At 39.2% G+C, this 17082-nt stretch overlaps 1 protein-coding gene across 4 annotated transcripts in view; it reads right to left on the bottom strand.

The window, feature by feature from the left end:
* The window catches only part of LOC129727054 (transcription factor hamlet), a 251971-nt gene extending 235243 nt beyond the window's left edge, over positions 1–16728 (bottom strand). The window contains exons 1-2 of one of the 4 annotated variants that reach the window (XM_055684446.1): positions 15803–16728; positions 534–2312 (exon numbers count right to left, since the gene is read on the bottom strand). The gene's annotated coding sequence lies outside the window, so the exon portion shown is untranslated. Of the gene's footprint in view, positions 1–533; positions 2313–15531 lie in introns of all 4 variants that reach the window. The other 3 variants (XM_055684445.1, XM_055684447.1, XM_055684448.1) reach the window with 3 other exon arrangements.
* Between the last annotated feature and the right edge of the window lie 354 nt (positions 16729–17082).

Below are 17082 nucleotides of genomic sequence, written 5' to 3'. Positions count from 1 at the left end.
GAGACATGGCACAAGAAGAGGCTATAAATAATTCAAGCCAAGCCAATACCATCAATCAAAAATCGACCATCGTTCCAAGCTGAAATAACAATTCAAGCACTCAGCAACAACACACAAAAAATGCCCGAACTTCATTTCGCCCATCCCGAAAAGGCCCCGAGTAGCCGACCGAGCCTACAGCCACCGGCGCGCTGGCAGAGCAGATTTTGGCTACTGTTTTCTTTACCCAGTCACTTTTCATCTACAGCCCAGCAGCAACAGCAGCCTAACAAAGCCAAATATTATCACTCCAAACAGAAGTCTTTTTTTTTTGCTCCAGCGTCCGCTGCTCCAAAATCGTCACGTCGTCGGCTCCCGCGGGTCGGTCATCGAATTGATGAACTCCGACATGACGTTCAAGTGGCCGTACATGCCCCGAGAGCAGCATACATTGCTTGTGAGCTGTTGTCATGTTTGTTCGTTCAGTGTATATTCAAATTATCTACTGCGCGCTTGGTAGGAAGGGGGGGGGGATTTTTTTTGCCAACACTTACCTTCATGCGGGGTGAGCTTTCTCGATGGGACTGCTCCAGTGGGAGACGAGAAAAAAAAACACACACACTCACTTCAAACACACCCGGAGTTCTCGGGCGCTGGGGTCCTCAGACGCACGCGGATGATCTGCACTTGAAAGTGTGACTTTTCGAAAAACGAAATGAAATCAGTTTTGTTCTCTGCAGCAGTCCGGCAGTCGAGCCCCCTCTTGATGGCGACCACCACGCGATACACGAGATATTACTACTATAATGGGCACTATTGTATGTTTTAGGGCACTCCAAATGTGTGGACGCTTCTTCTGCACACTCCCAGCACCCACCGACCGCGCACACACCAGAAACGAAAAGGAATCTTCACCAGGAGAGTCTCTATTTTTCTTTGCCTTTGATGGACTGAACTCACTTTAAAAACGACAGAATAAAAATTCAGACGATTCGTTTTAGGTTGGCTCGACCTTTTCGCGGGCTATCAAACATACACGTTCGTAGATCACTTGCGTTTCGGTTTACGGCTCTATCTTAATGTCACTCGAAGGACGCACCGCGAAAGTCCAAAAACTCGCCACGCTGAGGACGCCGTACATCTACACACAAAGTGTCATTTAATAAATGTTCGACTGATCTTCAGACTCGTTAAAAGTCACTTTGGCTGAAGCGAACAGATGTGGGGGCAGGGGGGGGAGAGAGAGGTCACGGATGATGAGAAATATTATACGCAGGAAGATAACTCTTCGGTTGTTCGTTGGAGGCTGGAGCACTTGAAATTATTTATAACACAAACACGACCATTCCGAAAAAAAACCGCCGTTGTCGAAGATCCACACGCGGTGCGCGGAAAAGGTCAGTCCCGAGTCAGTTGGAGTGGTTAACTTTTTGAGCATATATTTTCATCAGCCGCAGTAGACGTGAGCTGATTGTTGAACCAGAGCAGCGAAGATTCGCTCGGATACGCGTGTGCAAGGAATTTGTACGCCGAACGAAAGTTCACACCGGCTATCGCAAAGGTCAGGAACGCTGCACTACGTAACTGGCGTCGCACAGTCACGTCAGGACCTCGAAAAGTCAACTCTTCGCATCACTTTGTTGAAACACCGCCCTAGGACCGTCGTAACAGGCTACAGCCTAATTAGCATAAGTCAGCTCGCAATGGGATCGATACTTCTTTTTTTCGAATCATTTAATCCGTAATAATGAACACACCAAAAAATGCACTTTTTTCCTCGCCTTTCCGATTGTCCGATTTCTCTCTCGATTAATTGCAAATGACTTCACTCGAATCGGTTCACTGCTACTGCTACTGATGGGGAACCGTGGGACACTACTTGCTCCCCGATCCTTTCAGTTTGCAGGCACTACGCGAAGGTGCTACAGTTTCACTTTCTTCTCGTGACTAGCGGCTTTCGTCGTTTGCGTTGTACACCTGCTCTTCTTGTCGGTGGTAATCATTTGTCATTATCTTTAATCGCACACTAAGTGAAGCTGTTTTTTTCTCATCCGCCAATCGAAGGGGCAATGTAAGGTACCGGCACCTGTGCGAAGGAGGAGTCCTCCTTCTACTCCCCCTGCTACTGCTACTGCTGCGTGATTTTAACGGAACAACGTTGATTGTGAGGTTCGTCCGAAAAGGAGTAATTATATCACTTAAGTGCGGGTTGATCACTTACACTTTTGTTCAGAAAAAAAACAAATCCAATGTGTTTATGATAATTTATCTCCCACATTCACTACTGTTTGGTTTCGTTTGTCCAATTGTTTAATGCTTGGTGTTATTTGATTCTGGAATGAAAATAGGAACTTGTTTTAGGTCAGCCCGTTGGATGTGATGCACTGAGTAACCGATTTGAGCTCGTGAAGTTGACCGATTTTGAGAAAGCTGGGACCAACAAGAAAGGTCAAAGGTACGTTTACTCGTTTACTAATATTTACTCTGCATGTTAGACAATTTGTGTCTTTTTGTTCAAAACCAGTCACATTCCGCAAACAAACACGCGAGAATAGAAGGCAATTGTTCACACCGATATCAACTCCCTGGGGTTGATTGGCGATTTAGTCAATGAAAATTCGTGTGCAAAAAATTGTTGTTTATTTAAAATTGCATTCGATTGGCTGCTAAATCGTTAACAAAACTATCTCAAAAATGAGAGTCCGAACAATCCGGGAACGGAATATAATTCAGATAGCATCATTTTTTAAAGCGAGTGACTACGACTGAATTGTTTGATTTTTGCAAAGAATTCCGACGCTCGAGAGGGTGTATTTTTACTCTGTGTGGATTCATCACTGCGATATTGCGTTTTCTAAAAAACTATATTTGTCAACCCGTGCTTCTTAACAATGGGAGGATAGAAGTTACAAAGCATCAAAAATAACGCTCTGACAATAAAATTCTCTTTTATTGACACTTTAATTTCGGTATCAATCAGACATACCAGTACTATGTCGTATAAATTCGTAGATTCTACGATTTTTTATCATCATCTTTACAAGTGTCCACTTTCACTATTTTATTCTATCACTTTTCACTTATCACTTGCATATAGTGTAATCGCTCCATTATTCATTTCAACAGCTTGGTTCACGTATATTCACTTTATTTCTCTCATTTTTCCAATTTACCGTCAAATTACAACAAATTTTTGAACGTAAATCTATTTGCTTCTCGATTTTCTCAAGTGGCTGAAAGTTTTACGTTGAAAATATGGTAGAATTTGACGATAAATTAATCAAAAAGGCGTGATGAGATGAATATAGGAGCGGTTACCCTACGTAGTTCAGCGCTCACTTAGCGCCTTCGTCAGTGCTTATCTGGTGGACTTTGGAGAAAATAGTGAATCCCCTAAATTTTTATACCTAAGTATGTGAACGAATGGGGCAAATTTTAACTTTAATAGTGCGGTTACTACCGATCGATAGAATTTTGGTTTTATTAATTGCCGGGTTCATAAGCAGTATAAGGAAATTTGTGAAAACAAAATTCTGCTTTTTTTAAAGCCCACAAAGCTATTGCAATGTACTTTAGCTGACAAAAAAAATGTGATTGCCTATAGACTACGATGCTCTCGATATTGTTATTATTATTATTTATTTGTAAAGTCATCTGACACAGGTATGGTCCTAATGATGAAATTAATCTAAGTTACATACACAATTACACTAAACATCTTAAAATGGTTAGAGGAGAGTCGTCGTTTAAAGGCATTAATCGAAATCCAAAAGTCGAAAAATTCGTAGACAGCATTGAATTGTGCGGCCATAAATCGGACTGGATTAAACAGCCCATAGTTCACTCTGCTGGGCTCTAGATACAGGAAGTCTTTAGTGCGGAGTGATTTCTCATGTGCGTAAAGGTTAATCTGCTGTAGTATTTTAGGGCAATCAATTTGTCCGGATAAGATTTGAGCAACAAAAACGGCTTGAGCATTTCAAGTCCCAGTAGCTTACATCGAGCTTCATATGAAAGCAAGTCTGATGGGTTATTCCAGGGCAGTATGCGAAGTGCATATCGAACATTTTTTTCTGTACGGACTCGTTTCTAGCGATCCAGTTTGCTACTGATGGGCCCTAGACTATCGAACAAGACTCGACGATAGAGCGCACTAGCGAACAGTAAAGCGATCGAAGGCAGTAAGGATCCAGGAACTCATTAGCGAGCTTAAAAATTAATCTCAGCTGACGGCTAGCCTTCGAGATCATTTCATCAAAGTGTGGACGAAATGTAAGCGCACAATCAAGTTGTAAACCAAGATCACGGATGTGAGCTACCCGTTGCAGTGTATGATTAAGTACTGTGTAATCAAATATGACTGGATTCAGCTCGCGGTGAAATGTTATCAAATTGCACTTCTGAATGCTTAGTGTCAACAGATTCTTTGTGCACCATGCCTCGAATTCATTGATCGAACGTTGTATTTCCAGGCAGACGGATAATGCTTTGGTTACCGCGAATATTTTCACATCATCTGCGTGAAGTAGGCTAAGCCCAGGCGGCAGTAAAGTGGCGACTTCGTTGATAAAAAAAGTGAAAAGCAGAGGACCAAAATTGCTCCCTTGTGGGACACCAGAAAGGTTGGTGAAGTATTCCGACTCTTCCGAAGCAATTTTCACGCGGAGTTCTTGATCCGTCAGGTATGATTTCATCCATTTTATGAGATCACCAGAAACCCCAAGTTTCTCGATTCTACACAGAAGTATTCCGTGGTCGACTCGATCGAAAGCAGCTTTCAGGTCAGTGTAAACAGTGTCTACTTGTTCCCCGTCAAACGAGATGAGACAAATTGAGTCAAATTCGTTGCTAGAGATCTTTTAGGAAATAAGCCATGCTAATCCACGGAAATGTATTGGGAGCTACAAGCAACGCTTCATGGCCGATGATTTCGAACGCCTTCGAGCAAGCACAACGTGACGTGATTCCGCGATAGTTTTCAATGTTTCGTTTGTCTCTCTTTTGTCTACTGGAAACATTATCGATTTCTTCCACACCGTTGGAAATACTTTCTGCTGAAGAGAACGATACAGTATAATTATTAGGAACGCAAGAGGGAATTCCGTCAAGTCCAGCAGAACACGAATATTCCAGTTTTTTATAACTTTTTTAGCCAGATGATCGGTCACGTGAAAGATATTCTATCGAAGGAGATCACGTGGAGTGTTTTCGATAGCAGCGTTTCGATTTTAACGTTATTTGGAATATTGCCCAATTGACGTTGGCAATAAACTGATTTTAATGAGATCATTTCAGTGCTAGAAAAACCTAAATAAATCCACCTAGCGGTCAGACTCAGCCTTTCTCATTCAAACTTATTATTTGTAAAAATAGATTCACATGAATGCTTAAATCCAATAAAGGTATATTCTGTCTTTGGGTTCTAAAATATTGATGTTGTAATTAAAGTATAAAATATGAAATTTGACGTATTGTTAGTGCTTAAGAAATAGCGAAATAAAAGAAATGACTCTTAATTTCGAACAATTTAATCACGAGCGATACCGGGAACGTTCAGATAGTACGATACCACTTTCAAATCATGATGAGGCCATATATATTGATCAAAGCAGGTATAGTGTTGAATAGTCTTTGAATTTCTTTTCTTTCCAAAACTTTTGAACAGCATATCAAATTTTTATGAAGTTTGTTATTTGTAAGTTTGAGCGATGACTCGTTTGTATGATACTAGATATGTTCAAATAAGTCACGCCTTCCATCGCATAAGAAAGTAAAGCCGTTGGCTCCGGTCTGTTAATCAACGGGTCGTAAGTTAGGGTCGCCTCCCCGGGCGTCGGTGATTGGCACAAAAACAATAGTGGCGGAACTAGACCGACGGAAAAACATACGAGAATAAATAAAAAAAACCTGTTATTTCTAACAACAGTTGATATTATACTGTTCTATATACTATCTTATTTTGTTAGGAATCTGATACTTTAGTAACTAAGTTTGATATGGGTTTGATACAAGTAGAATCATTTTTGTTATAACTTATAACTTATGTTATAACAACCTGAGAGAATTTTCCCATAACAAACTAACAGGGCTTGTTAGTAACAGCTTATGTTTCATTTTTGTTTTTTTCGGGTGCAATAATGTTTACTAAAGAATCCGAGTTTTTGAAAAAAAATATAAAACTAAGAGAAAACATTTTTATACATTTTTGCAGTGAATAAACGAAAAAAGCTTATTCATAAAGAAGTTGTCGGTCATGTTGCACTCACATTGGAGAACTATAGCATCTATGCGCTCGTCTATCCTAGGCAAAATGTTATAACATCACCAGCACGCATCAGTTTTTCTCGCACCGGACAATGCTTTTCATCATTCCTAGCCCGGTAGTGAAATATTTATAGCTTTGCGAAGGTAATCCCCTCAGGATTATGTACATTTTCCCGTCACAAGGGAACGGGTGGTATCGTAATTTCATTTGATTCTAATTCTGAGGAAATCGGGTCAACCATCTCTGAGAAATGTGAGTGAGTACAAGATGTCTTCGGAATATGTTTCTTTTCATAGCTGGATTTCTCATTTTTAAACATAACAGGCAAAGTAATAATCCGTTTGCAGAAAAAAATCATTAGAGCCTTATGGGGCAACAAGACCTTCCATATGACACTAATTTTATGAAAATCGGTCCAGCCATCTCTGAGAAACATGAGTGAGATTAAATAGTTTCCAGAACACGTTTCTTTCCAAAACATCTGAACCACATGCTCAATCTTCATAAAATTCAAAAGTTAGGGGGTTTTTTAAATAGCCCGTACATTCGAAAACAATTTTGTTCAAATCGGTTGTGCAGTTTCTGAGAAATTGATGTTTTGTGATTTTTACATTTTGATACATAACCTCTAAACTAGAAATCAGATTACAATAAAAATCAATAGGATCTTATAGGGCAACTAGACCTTTCATTTGCAATTAATTTTATTGAAATCGGTTCAGCCATCTCTGAGAAAATCGAGTTAGATTGGGAGAGCGTTACACACACACATACACACACACATATTCAGAAAATGCTCAGCTCGTCGAACTGAGTCGAGTGATATACGACATTCGGCCCTTTTGAGCACTTTTATACCTTTAGTTTTTGCAGTGATTGCTATACCTTTCTAGGAGGAAGGCGAAAAGTGTAATGATAGAAATGACTTTTAATTTCAACTTCAATCCCGAGCAAGGCCGCAAACATTAAAATAGTACAATGTTAATAGCTTCTGAGATATAAGAGCGTTTTTCACATTCGCAGCGCCAAAACTAAAAGTTTGATTACAACGAAATTCAATAGTAACATAAGTGGCAAATAGACCCTTCATTTGACACCAAGATCTCTGAGATAAGTGAGTGCGAAATAAAGGTGCACATACACACGTACACACCCACACACAAACATATACACCTATACATGCATATATGCAGAAAATGCTCAACTCGTCGAACTGAGTCGAGTAGTATGTGACATTCGGCCATTTGGATCACTTTTCTACCTTTTAATTAGCCAGTGATCGTTAGGAGAAAGTCAATATATTTACTTTCATTATGTGATTTCACATTTTTATGAACAACGGACAAAGTTACAATCCGATTGCAGTGAAATTCAATAGCAACCTATGGGGCAACTAGAGCTTTCATTTGACATTAATTTTGTGAAAATCGGTTCAGCCATCTTTGAGAAAATTGAGTGAGTTTAAACAACCTCACGATAACTTTTCTTTACATAACTCTTGAAACATATGTTCAATCATTACGAAATTTAAAAGTTAAGGGTTTTGGAGACAGCCCGATCATTTGAAACCAGTTTTATAGAAATCGGTTGTGTGGTTTCTGTGATATTGATGTTTCGTGATTTTTACATTTTGATACATAACCTCTAAACTAATAATCCAATTGCAATGTAATTCAATAGCAACCTATGGCGCAACTAGACCTTTCATTTGCATTTAATTTTATGAAAATCAGTCCAGCCGTCTCTGAGAAAAGTGAGTGAGAAAAGAAAGTTGCACATACACACACACACAAACACATACACACATACATACATACATACAGAAAATGCTCAGTTCGTCGAAAGGGGTCGAGTGGTATATGACATTCGGCCATTGGGACCACTTTTATACCTTTGGTTTTTCCAGTGATTGCTATACCTTTCTAGAAGAAAGGCAAAAGAGCCTATTTAAATCTTGAATATTAAGCTGATCAAAAGAGCTTATCAATAGCAAGTTCGAATCTCTTTCCCAACAAAATTTCAGGAATAGTAGCAATAACGTCAGCTTCAATGAAAAATAATAAAAAAGACAAATCTTAACAAAAGTAAAAAAATCATTCTAAGTTGGAAAATAAAAGCCAGAGATTTTTGGTCCAATCCTTCCGAGCATTAAATTGACATTTCTATTCGATTTATTATGCTTTTTAGCACTAAGCGGTTATAATTAGCCATTTTATTTCTGTTCAAGTTTTCTTTACGGAGCAACAAAACAATGTAATAACACTGGTCGACGAAAGCAAAAGAAAATTTTGCCCTAAAACTTACAAGTTACCCTAAAAAGGATATAGTTTTTTAACCATTCCGTTGAATGTTGGTGCCCCTGGCGTATGCAGAAGTGCGTCAATGTGCGGCAGAGTATTCGCTCACCGGGTTCGCCGTCTCTACGTTGGCTTGCGGAGAAACTTTTATAAGTCTCTGAAAAAGAAGTATGCGTATGCTTTCTATACTGCAAAGTATTATTCAATTGTTTTCTTCTTAGTTTAAACTGCCTGTATTAATTTCCTTATTAACATAGAAACCATAAACCACAGTACAGTTTTCTTCTGTTTAGATTTTAAACATACTTTCTGGAAGATTTCAATTTTCTTTAATGTCGTTTTTTTCTTCAATGTCGTCAACAAACACAGTCATTGTTGTACTGTTAACCTGACAGCCCCAGTTCCATATTATTTTTGCTTCGTGACATTTTTAAAGTCTTCCATTGCGGTCGCTTTTACTGCGCAACACATTGAACAATTGGATGCATTATCGAATGCTCCCCCAATATCAAGAAAAGCGACTTGTCATTAACTAGTGATTGTAGCTCCGTTGTTGTACCCGATTGGTAAGGAAAAGAGTCGTTTCATCTCTTTTTCACGCTTCGAGAACTAAAACAGCTCAAATCTTCCTCCAAAGTGCTGGTGTGTAACGCATAGTATCACTAGCTCTGAAAAATTCGGCCAACAGGGGAGTTTGCACTTCTTTTCCCTGCTGAAGTAATGCTGGGAAAAATTAATCTTTCTCAGTAGATTTGAAGAGCTAAAAAAAATTCTATGCCCATTCAATCTTGGAAGGTGTGAAGATTTCACGAGCTCTAAGATTGGCTTTAGTTAACATATTCGTCTTGTTTCATATAAACCCTGTGTTTCATCAGATGCAGATATCGACAGGAGGAATCGACAGTAAAGCTTTTATCTTCTTTTTTTTTTTGATTTCCAAGACCATTTTAATGATCTTTCGAAAGAACTTTGTGTATTTATGCAGTCGTTAGGGCCGGCGTCACATTATATTCCCGAGTGAGTAGTAAAGAATAGGGAAGGTTCAAGGATGACAAAGGCATAGCCCGGGGGGGGGGGGGGGGGGGCGGTCAACAGATACCTGAACATAATTTTAAGAAAAATCGATAGTGCATCAAATGTTCAAGAGAAATTAGATATTCGAATTTTGTTCAATAGTAATGTTTCCCATGAGTTTCCCAGGAAAGGTAATTATATAGGCTCATTAACAAAACCAATTCCACGCCCTTGCGAGTGGCTTGCCGAAAGTTTACCGGAACATTCGTCATGGTGGACGGAAACAAGCGTGTAGGCATGTTGTTGAGTTCTTCCTTCGTTTTATTTATCAATTCCTCCTCAATTTTCGCGTAAAAATTGTTGGAGTAGGTTTTACGCTCCTAGTTTGCCCAGAAACTCTGGATGGGACGCAGCTGGGGAACGTTGGGTGGGTTGGCCGACCTGGGTACCGCAGTAGTGGGCCGACACCAGATCCGACCAGAGCACCGCGTCTTCGCCCCTACGGTATTTATTGATGAACGACGCAACTTCCGGCAGGCACTTCGTACTCTAAATTCCCCCGTTCACGGCCAGTACGGAGCTTCTCGCTGATTGTCAGCCACAGCAGCACCTTCTTTGGGAACTTGGTGTGTAAAATGAATTTCACCTCAGAGGTCACTTCCTTCATGGGGAAAGTAAAATACGGAGTGCCCTGCCAGTCGTTGTCATCCATGGTGAGATAGGTCTCGGCGTCGACCACCACCATCACTTCGCGATTCGCCGGATGTCTGTTTTCGCGGCGGGGTAACGTTCTTTGATCGCGCATTGTTTTCGTCATTACGGTTAGAGTTCGAGTCAATTTTTTTCTGCTGACTCATGGGTTACTATGATTGATGCTGCATGGGTAGTTTTGTCAGTGCGTGTCAAGGTAAACTCATAAAAAATCAGCTTATTTTGAGCATTTTTTCAATGAAAACGTTTGGGCACAATAATTTTCTCTTCTCGAAAAAAGTCTCCATCCAAACTTTGAGCTTAGTCGAACTTCTGATAAGGTTTCACTAACAGCCGTGAAAATCTTACATTTTTGACCAACCTAAAAATAAACAAGAGTAGTCCTTTAAGTTTCCGAAATCAATTTTTTTTTGATAGCAAATCTCTTAGAAATGCATGAAATTTAGAGATCTGATTTTGGTTCATAAAAAATTCAAAAATTGAATACCAGGAACATGGAAGCTTTTGCGTTGGTAGACTCGAGCTACACCAGAACACACAAGAGACACTCCCAGCTTTCTTTCGTCGATCAAAAAACTGTAACTTTGACCGTTTTGAGGCTCTACTTCCCGGAGTCCGATCGAGGTCAAATATGGCATGGAAAATTTTTACGAGAAAACAAAACTTTAGAACTCTATCTGTACATAAATATATAGATTTATAACCTCTTGCTCAACGATATCAAAAAATCTGTCGCTCGCAACATTACATTTCTTTTTGGTTTTGCCCGATACTTCCGTGTGGGTAAGTACCCACATGGATATTTTCCGAGTGGGTACTACTACCCATACTACCGACATGAAACGCCGGCCCTGGCAGTCGTTGGAGTGTTGTCCTTTCGTTAGGCACGCCTAATCGCTATGTTATATTCTAAAACCAATAATTTTAAAACCTGAGTGTTTATCCCTGGTTTGCCACTCTCGACAATCTATGCTCATGAACAATTAGAAGATGAAGAGTACAAAGAATTGAGAATAACGTTCTGGGGTTGATATTCTTTTTTATCCACACTTTAGTTTCAGCACCAGTTTTCCAATGGGTGGCAATTAAGAGTAGCAATTAAGAGTTGACCAAACCAACTAAGAAGCAACCTCACCCTCTTTGAATTTTTTGCTCTAAAATTGTGGGAAATTGTTGTCCAGAAATTTATAATATTTCACGCTTATTGAGTGATGTTTACTTCTGAGCTCTTGGAATCGCGTTATTTTTCCTCACTTTCTTATCAGTGTCCGATATCATCCTACAAACACACTAAACAACGTTTTGTCTGAACAGGGCCAGTGTTTTTCATACGAATATGTACATGTTTTCAGGAGAAAAGCACAAAAAGTACAATTTTCGTTATATGGCCTCTATGTTGCGGTAGATATCGTTGTAGGAAATCGTAAATCCCTAAAATGAACTCCAACCCTCTAGTGTCCAAATTAATTTTCAGGCGGACTTCAAAAAATCAGTTTGAAACTTTATAAACAGTTTTTAAGTATTGATTGAAGCTTTCTAGGGGTTCAACTGAAGACCGTCTGAAGGCGGCACTTGGCACTAGAGGGTTAAACTCTTATTACTCATCAACTACATTACAAATGGAATAAACTGTGTTCAATATGAATGATTGATCTGTTCTCTAACCGTATTCAACAATTTTATTGTTCAAAATTTCAAGTACATATAATTTAATGAACTGTAATCAAACGGGAACGAGTTGAAAAATCACATATCAAAGACGACGGATAACGTGAGCCAAAGTAAAGCCCTACGAGAAGAAAAACAATAACAATTTTGGCACGATGTTCTGTTTTTTCCACCAAATTTCGGTGTACCTAAGTATAAGACCGATTTCAAATCGTCCATATTAAGCGAGAAAAAAAAAAACACAAACATATCGAGTTAAAAACCTTTCTCTGAGGAAATATTGGGAGTAGCAGCAATAATATCAGCTCTAATGAAAGTGAAGAAAAAAGATGTCAGTTCTTGACTGCAGCAGAAAAACAGCTTCCTGAATTCTAAAAAAGCTAAAAAAATAAACTTTTTCATATTCTATTGAGCATTTCAGTTCAAATTATTTCAACTTTTATGCTTAGAATACGCCAAATTCTTTTACAAAATCAAGAAAAAAATATAAAGAAAACGTTTCAGACCGTGATGTGGTTATTTAAAAGTTCGTCTGTTCAATTTCACTTTGTATAAGCCGTTTTTATGACAGACTTATTAAATGTCAATCCAATTTTACAAATTATTATCATTGCATGAATTGAACATCTTGCGTGTCGTACCAAAAATTTACAATATTTAATTACTAGCATGTGCTGACTTACTTTCATCAGGTAAATTGATACATCAGGCACTGAAATGCTCAAAATCATTTCTAACAAACTTAATTGCGTCCACATATTTTATCCAAGTCGAGAGTAGAGATTCTATCTGACGACAGCTATTCAGAGGATAAAAACAGGCTGATATACGCTTTTTTTAACCTAGAAATACGTATTTGAATTCCTTCAGTTATCGTCGAAATAGGAATGTTGAAAATCTGTTTTATTTCAACTGTTAAGATAATCGTATTTGCAGTTTCAACTGTGTCTCGGCAGATTTTAATTTAATGTTTATGCAGTTGATAAAAGGAGAATTGAAATAGTCTTGGCAAGGATAAACGAATATATTGTTTGAAAATTTGCTTCCATTTATAGTAGATCAATTCACACCAGATCTTAGGTGGTTCATGAAAATGTTCAAAATATTATCTGCCTAATCTTTCGATGGAATAATATAGAATAGAATATATCGTCGGCTTCGTGCAACACTGGCACAACTCAAAATTTTGCATTTTTGGGTTTTTGATGGTAAACGATGCGAAATATAGTTAAGTTTCATCTCACGAAACCCCGTTTCAAAATTCCCAAAAAATCCAGAGTTATGAGAAGAAGTGCCTTTGCTGCACAAATCGAAATTTCTCCATAAAGTTAGTAAAAATAAGGTTTTAACTTAAACAACGTGCTCATAATATGTGCATAATAGACCTTAAAGTGTTAAATCAGGATAACTATGATTTTTGAGTTGTGCTAGTGTTGCACGAAACCGACGATATTGTTGGGACACTTCGTATCCATTAATGTACTATCGTGGGTTAGAATCTTAGTTTAATCAGAACATTTAGAGTCAAATCAATCAACCCTCTAGTGCGCAGTGCCGGCCTTAGACACGCTTTAGTTGAACCTCTAAAAAGCTCCAATAAATACTTAAAAATGTTAGTAATGATTCATAGTGATTTCACCGAGATCCGTCTGAAAAATAACTTGGGCATCAGAGGGTTAAGCATGAGTCTTTTCGTAGGTTTAGATGACTGCTTGACACAGTAAACCTTGTAATCCTCAAATAAAACTGTTTAGAGGGGTGTGACGAGGCCTCTCCAGGAAATTGGAATTGGCGATATTGGCAAAAGGAACGAGGCTTGATGCAGTAGAGCAGTAAGCTTAAAAAGAAGGATTAGAGTATGCACACTAGCACGAGTATATGAAACTCATTAGAATATATATCACGCTTGAACGTCAGGATCGAAACATGCTCGGAAAGTTTCAATAAACCCACGTATAAACGTCGAAATAGTTTCACAGCAATTAACGTTGGAAAACAAATTAGATATATTTTACTCCCGGCTTTAAACAGAAAACAAATTTCGTTGCTTTAATGTCTATAGCACAACCTACAGCTTGAAAAGACCTCAGCCAACTCTTGGCCGTTTTCGATGCTTCGACATTTTATATTGCTTTAAAGAACGGTCAACTTGAAAATAAATTTCATATTTACTTTCCTTCATCTGCAGACTAAAAACTTTATATCCCAATGGCTTAAAATATGAGTACTGGAATGCAATAGCTTAGGCTTTTCCGGAACCACACTGAAACTATATAAGGTAGAACAGTGACCCTTGGCCAATGTTGTGAGAATATCGATTATTCATGAAAGCCACTTATTTTTTATTCCCAAGCCGACAGGAAATTGGTCAAAAACAGCAGTACAAATTCACAAGATTTTTTCTGATAATTATTGATAGCGCAACTCTCTGATAAAAAATGCGTAGAAATAATCAATTCAGAATGTAGTTTAATATAACAACGAGTTATATAATTTTCCGAAGAAGTGATAATATTCATAGCAGAAATCAGGCCACTCGATATCAAAGGACTAAAGCATTGGTTTGTTGACAGACTCCTCCACACGGTCGCTTCATTCCATACTGACAAAATATTATCTAAACCTTCGGATATTTCATCCATCCATAGCATACTACCAATAACTTGCTTGGGGCGCTGATAAGCTCGATGAAACAGATAAGCGAGTAGATCTGAGGGAATACAAGCACTATAACAACACGTAGCATATAACTTTTCAACAAGTGCCACAGCAAAAATAAAAAAAAAGTAACGAAAATGCGAACAACAAGCAACATTCGGATAACATCACAAACGATCAAAAATTGCTGGCAGTAAAATTCCCAATTGTAATTCTCATATGACCTTTTCATCACGTGCCATCGTTTCAAAAAATCGTGGTTTCAAAGCTCATCTCAAACACGTGAATTCATTCAACAAATATTGTAATTTAAGATGCATCGAGCTAGAACAAATAATCTACATTAAATTGTATGCATGATATTCTCATGCTCCTAACGAAACCAGTTGATAACGGACACATCTTTCTGAGAAAGTATGAACAAACTTCACTATGCCGTCAAATCACTTCAATTTTGACTGTGATGTCGGTTAAAAATCAGATGTGATATTTTTCTCAAATATCAAAATTGCACAAAATAAAAAAAATTCACTTGAAAAAGTATGTTTTGTTTTATACTAATAGCACTTAGAATTCAGATTTCCAAACCACGTTGAACATTCTGATATTATTCAAGCTTGAGAAGTGACTTTCAGCGAATAATTTCTAGTAATGAATTCAGTACTTGTTGAACAAATCCTACCGCACTGCATTGTATATTCTGATGACTAAAACTGAACTATCAGTTAGAATGGCATGACCGAGCACATTATATTTTTGCTATCTCATTGCATTTACGAAAAAACATCACTTTTTAAACCCATGACACTAAAGAAAACATCTTTCGTATGACCGAATACTGTGAACCTGCCGACGGAATATGAACCTGCTACGAACACTCGAATGAAACGTATCCCCAAATCTCACTATTATATTTACAAAAAAATGTTTGCGAACTACCTTTTGTAAAATTAACTTCGGCAAAATCAAATGCACAAACAGTTAATTTCCAATGTCCGAATTAATCCAACGCTGATAAAATCCATACATGCTGCTCCAAAACAATCGCAACAAATCTATTTATTTTTCTCTACCAACATAATCCTTGCGTAGTTTCATTCTCACTCTACCACTTTACCAGACCCGTCAACTTCTCACTACACTGGAACAGCACGTGTTTGTGGCCCCCCGTTCTCAAACGGTCACTTCCCATATTCACACATCGTATTACATTTCGAGCTCGTCCGGTTTCGCAGTACCACACACCAAACGCAGCTGTCAGTTACTGACAACACGGTCTTTTGTTGTTTTTCTTGTTGTTAGAATAAATTGTTTTCCTTCTCCACTGTAACACACTGAACTGATTCGGCTGAATTCAGGTTTGTCGCTTACTCATCCGTTGAGGTTGTTTAGTGGAATATTTCCCCTTTAATCATCCACTGCGACGAACAGCGTCTTACCCGTGTATCCGATTTTAATTTTCGGTCAACACCAATCCATCACTCAAAACGGTTGTCACTAGTTGTCGCCTCTTCCGTGCAACATTCACTTCCGTCTGAAGTATAAAGAACTGGGTCAAATCCGTACATCCACACGGTAGAATGGAATTTCGCACTACTGCTCCAGTTTCTGATCCTCGTTCTTTTTTCTTTCTGTTCTCGCACTTCACAACTATCTTCCGCACTGTGCACTCTGCGTACCGACACACCAGGTTCTGCTTGATTGGACGTAATTTCCCGCAGACACTGCCGGGGACCGAAGAAGGTCCAAGAAATTACAGTCACGGCCGAAAATTACAGCCCCAGGAACACGCGCCTCCTCGTCCGCCAAGCAAAACAACAACAGCACGCGAGAGTAGAAAAAAAAAACTGACCCACTAGAGATCACTCTAGAACCCTAGTAACAGATACGCAGACCTTCCTTCTGGGTCGTCCGGTGTGGAGGCTGACCGCACTAACGACGTAGAATAATTCCCTTTTGGCGCACTAAACCGCCACACAGTCCAACCAGCGGGCAGAAAAACCGCGAGAAGCGCACGCGAGTATAGTGTAAACCGACAGCGACGACGAGACGATGCGATGTGCCGCCCGCTTGAGGACGACAAACGCAGCAGAGCTCTCGAGACGCGCCGCACGATCCGAAGCCACACCGAGTGGCGCGAGATGAGGTAGAAGAAAAAAAGCAGCTAAAACTAAAATAAAAGCAACAATCTCGAGCAGAGCAGAGCAGAGTATAGCGCAAATGAAGCAGGCAACCCGGAGACCCGCAAAAGCAGAGCAAAGTCGGCGATCGCGCGCGCGCACAGGCTCGAGATGATATGTCTTCAGTGCCCTCGCCGTACGGAGGAGATCGAAGCCCAGTCCGCGCGCTGGACGCTGCGTTGATTCCACCCAAAGGGTGGAGCGGGAGAAGCGAACGGTGAAGGCCCACAGCATCGCTACAGATTCTTGCTACAGATTTTCTCCGCTCCCGCCGAGAAAAAGCTCACGAGAGTGAGAGCATTCGATCGTA

This window comes from Wyeomyia smithii, chromosome 3 (assembly GCF_029784165.1).
Source record: "Wyeomyia smithii strain HCP4-BCI-WySm-NY-G18 chromosome 3, ASM2978416v1, whole genome shotgun sequence".
NCBI classification, from domain to species: domain Eukaryota; kingdom Metazoa; phylum Arthropoda; class Insecta; order Diptera; family Culicidae; genus Wyeomyia; species Wyeomyia smithii.
The sequence above is the reverse complement of the archived record's forward strand: the minus strand, read 5'-3'. Positions and strand labels throughout refer to the sequence as shown.